This window comes from Euprymna scolopes, chromosome 23 (assembly GCF_053919585.1).
Source record: "Euprymna scolopes isolate OS-2025 chromosome 23, ASM5391958v1, whole genome shotgun sequence".
Classification (NCBI taxonomy): domain Eukaryota; kingdom Metazoa; phylum Mollusca; class Cephalopoda; order Sepiida; family Sepiolidae; genus Euprymna; species Euprymna scolopes.
Window position 1 is genome coordinate 40,186,168 of NC_136504.1, and position 4,900 is coordinate 40,191,067.

Below are 4,900 nucleotides of genomic sequence, written 5' to 3' on the forward strand. Positions count from 1 at the left end.
AATTTAACACAAAAAATCTTAATAAAATCTCTTAATAATCTCATTAATTCAGCAGTTATCACTCTTGAATACCTTTAACCTGGTATAATATATATATATATATATATATATATATATATATATAATGTGTCAGGTTATGTCATATGCTACTGGTACCATATAACCCAGTCTCATGGCCGGGTCACCGGCGACTAAACTGGTGACCCCACCAGACTTGTTTGGTGAGGAGGGCGTCTAGTCTCCCTAAAGGATTAAAAACAAGACCTTTCAAAGAGCGAATAAACCCTTTTTCGGGTTCAACGGCCAACTAGCACCGTGTATATGTATATATGTGTTGCGTGGAGAGGGCTCCCGTAAGGAAGTTGTGAAAACATATTTATGGCAGGTAAGCTACTCAGAGGTTTCCGCATCTCATCCCTGTAGGGGATCATCAGGCTAAAATGCATGAAATTCATGTTATACAGGGTATCACAAAATTAACCAACTCTTTGGATTAAATCAGTCACTTTTGTAAAAAAAAAAAAAACTATTTTCTCATAAATATTCTCACCCTGTTAGAAATATAGTATGTGGAAAATGTTATTATTTTCTGTGTAGATGTTATGTAGTCACCGGCCAAGTAATTACCCAGTATTGGGTTATCTATCTGTATGATTATATATATATATATATATATATATACTAGCCGATTTACCCGAGCTTTGCTACGGATATATTTGTATTACACAATACTAATTGGCATTCTTTTAATATTTATGTAATTACAGGTTCGAAACCAAAACTTCTGGGTAAACGACATTTCTTGTACCACTGGTAAAAATGTAAACGAAAGTTCTACATTACGTAGAAAAAAAAACTGTACAGGTCCGTTTTCAGTTTGTGCTGCTCCCAAAAATGTAAATTAGGATTTTTGCGGATAAACTATGCTTGGTTGTGTATATAAAAAGTACCCCATTTTTAATAAAGGAAGGACTTTCAAATAAAAATTTAATAAACAAAAGATACGGCAAAAATTGAATTACACTTGTAAATCATATCTAAAAAAAATAGCACGGTTCGTAAACTGCAGAAGTACTAAACAGATAAAAACACCCGCATTTTTGTACTTCTGCAATTATTTTTCTTTGAGTGACGCTGAGACATAAAGCGACACCCCCCTCCCCCCGAAAAAAAACCCCCATAATTACGTAGAAACTCCCCCACACAGATATATATTATCAACTAAATCAATTACCCAGACAGGAAAACATAAGATCTTTCTCAAAAGAAAATCGAAGAAAAAAAAGTGTAAAAAAAAACAAAAAAAAAAAACGCGTAGGAATATATCTGATATAAAAAGCATTACTTTACCTTGTTTCTTTTTCAAAGTATTATGGAAACGATAATAAAATTCAGAGTCAAGTGAATAGTTGAAAAATGATTTTAAAATTGTCCGTAGGAAATAAGTTTTAACCTTTTGTTAAACGTGGTCACACCTTACAATGAATCGACATTTATAGCCGAGACTTTAAGAGAGGGCCAACGATTTAAAATATTTCGTCGAAAAATAAAATCATCCTTAGCCTAATTATTTATTTTTTTTATCAATATTTGTAACTTTTACATTTATATTTATAAATAATTAAAACAAATCATTTTATCACCATATCTCTCGATTTGGTTAAAAACTATATCCGTTCATAACCGGAAGTGAAATATCAGTGAAAATTACTTAAAATGTGCCAGTTTAGCAAATAGTACAAAATAACTTGAATTAAAATAATTTAAATAAATTAACTTTTAATAATACTCTTAAATAGAACAATTACATCAATTACATTACTATAATCAGTAATTTTAATTGAGCGAATTATTTAAAAAGATTTTCTTTAATATAATATGCAAATTAGATTAGTTCTATTATGTACATTGCCTTCAATATAGTGTATATATATTGATCGTGATGCTATTTATTTATATAGAAAATCTTATAGTAAATAAAATTTATATAGATAACCGTTTTCAGCAGGAAGTTTTGTATATATTAATCAAATTGTGAACAAACAAACAAACAGACAGGATTACGGATTTATATATATATATATATATATATATATATATATATATATATATATATCCATTTATCTGTCAGCTAACGAATAACAATTGTGAACAGCAGTAAAGTTAGCGAACTTTACAGGTGCAAGAAAATGTCAAGGTGTAATGATTTGACATAAATCAAACTATGACCTATTTGAACTTGCACCGGAAGCTAGCTAGATGGGACCGGATCTGACGTGTCAAGTTCCGGTTTAAGGAAATTTAGTCAATTTTAGTGAGTTGGTTCTTAGACGCGACAGAAGCAACATGTGAGATCTAGGTCTCCCCGAAAGGGGGCGACGGTTTGTCCGCAGTTCAATATCGCCAGTTCACTCCAGTCTGCTAAGAAACGTCTGTGGAGTAAATAATATATATATATATATATATATATATACTAGCTGTACCCTATCATGCGTTGCTGTAGCTCAATTTGGTGTAATGGAAAATTCTAATAAAAAGAGAAAATGCATGTTTCTTATATTCTTAGTACAGCAATCCACTCGAAAAAGTGAAAAAAAAAAGGCGAAAATGAAAAAAAAAAAAAAAATGGTACTCTTGCAGAATTTGAGCTGGATCCTCGAGAGTTTCCGTCAATCATGGTTTGGGCTCGACCAACAATCAGTGGATGAAGCTGAACGTAGCAAAAATGTTGAAACGCTAAATGTTTTTTTTTTTTTTTTTCTGTATACAAAGATGTGAGTTAGTAATTAATATTTGAGTGATGGGGGTTTACTATACATATTACACAGATTCGAAAAAGTTGTCCAAAAACAAGTAAATGAAAGCAAAGGTAAGTTACGTTTCTACCTAACTGGATAATTTTTTTAGTGTTTTTATGTAATGTAAAATGTTTAATCGGCTCGAAAAACAGAAATGGCCGCGGATTCTGTTGATACGTAAAGTTTGGGAAAGTAAGTTGAAAACTAAAAACTATACAAAACAGTGTCAGAAACCCACCAAATATATGTTACCATGACATAAGCTGACATAATCGGTGGGTTTCTGATAGTATTTTGTATAGCTTTTTAGTTTTAATTCACTTTCTCTAACTTAAAGTAATCAACAGTGTCCGCCACCATTTGTATCTTTCAAATACACCGATAAACGCTGTTTTTCGAGCCGACTAAACGTTACATTAAATGAAAAGGCCTTGTATTGCTAAACACAGATACAAAAAAGTTGTCAAAAAGTAAATATATAACAAATAAATGTTATCAAAGCCAAAAAAAGTAAATGTTCTACCTAACTGGATAAGATTTTAGTGTTTTTATGCAATGTATAATGTTTAATCGGTTCAAAAACATGCAGTGTTTATCGGTATATTTGAAAAATACAAATGGCGGCAGACTGTATCGAACACGTTAAGTTTGGGGAAATTTTGGGAAAAGAGTTTAAACTAAAAAACTATACAAAATACTGTTAGGAACTCACTCAATATATGTTACCGTGACGTAGGCTGACATATAATCTGTGGTTGTAAACTTTTGCTCGATGCGGGTGGCGACTTTTAAGAGTCCCTTTTAGTGATTACCTGGTTTGAGGATATTTGTAAATATCCAAATCTGCCAAAACAAATCCGGTATTATTTTACTTAAGGCCCGTTTCACGTTCGTATATAACAAAATATTTTAGTGTAGATTTCGGTGTGCTAAAAACGAATCTGCAAACCGTTTCCGTCGCAAAACGAAAGTTTTCATGATATGAAGAAATTACTTTTTCGAAAAGTAGGTGATCACTTTTCGATGTAAATTTAACTTAGAATGAGCACCCACTTTCTGGCCACCTGAGAGAGGAGCATTTTTCTGTGTGTTTCTTGGCAAAAAAGTTTTTTGTTTGATCTCTTTTGCATGGTAATAATCCCTGAACCATGGGACTATTTTCTATCTTACAGCCGTAGCCTTCATTTACGCTTCGCGCGGGCATGAACGAAAGCTGTTTAGCCAATAAACACGGGGGGGGGGGATCCTGTGAAATGAAAAATGCTCCTCTCTCAGGTGGCCAGAAAGTGGGTTCTCATATTAAGTTAAATTTACATCGAAAAGTGAGCACCCACTTTTCGACAAAGTAACTTCTTCATATCATGAAAACTATTTTTGGTACTCCTTGGGCGTTGAGTTCCATAGCGACCTGCTGAATTATTCGTTCCCTTAGTTAAGGCTAACGCATGCGCACGTAACGTTTTTTTTTTTTATTTACTTACGTTGCCTTTCGAACTTTTACAAACATTATGTATTTACTAATACAATTGAATAAAAAAAACTTTAAACTTGGAAATACGATTGAAAAAATAGCGCGGATCAGTAAATGCATTAGCATCAAAAAGTAACTAAACCATTTATTGATAATTTGTCACATGTATTTATTTATTTATTTACGTTGGCTTAACTCTTTTCATGAATAAAAAAGTTTTACTCTTTAAGAATAATAAAAGGAAAAAGTTACTAAACATTTATTAATAAATTCTCACGTACTTACGTTGGCTTAACTCTTCATGAATTATAAAAAAAAAAGTAACTAAACCGTTTATTGATAATTTCTCACTTACAAACATTTTTAATTTACATGAGCGGATATGTCTGCTCGTTGTCATGGAACTCAGCGCCTACTCAAAATGTATTTTGTTATATACGAACATGAGACGGGCCTTAATGGAAAATTTTATCAAATTTCCAGGATGCTATTTTTTTTTTTCGATAACATAAGAAATTAAGAATTAGACAAATTTATTTTAGGTAGGCTTCGCCAGGAAAGCTTCAAGCCAAAAAAATGGATTCTTGGAAATCGAAATGTCGTTAGAAGCCGTGCAAAAAAAAAAAAAAAA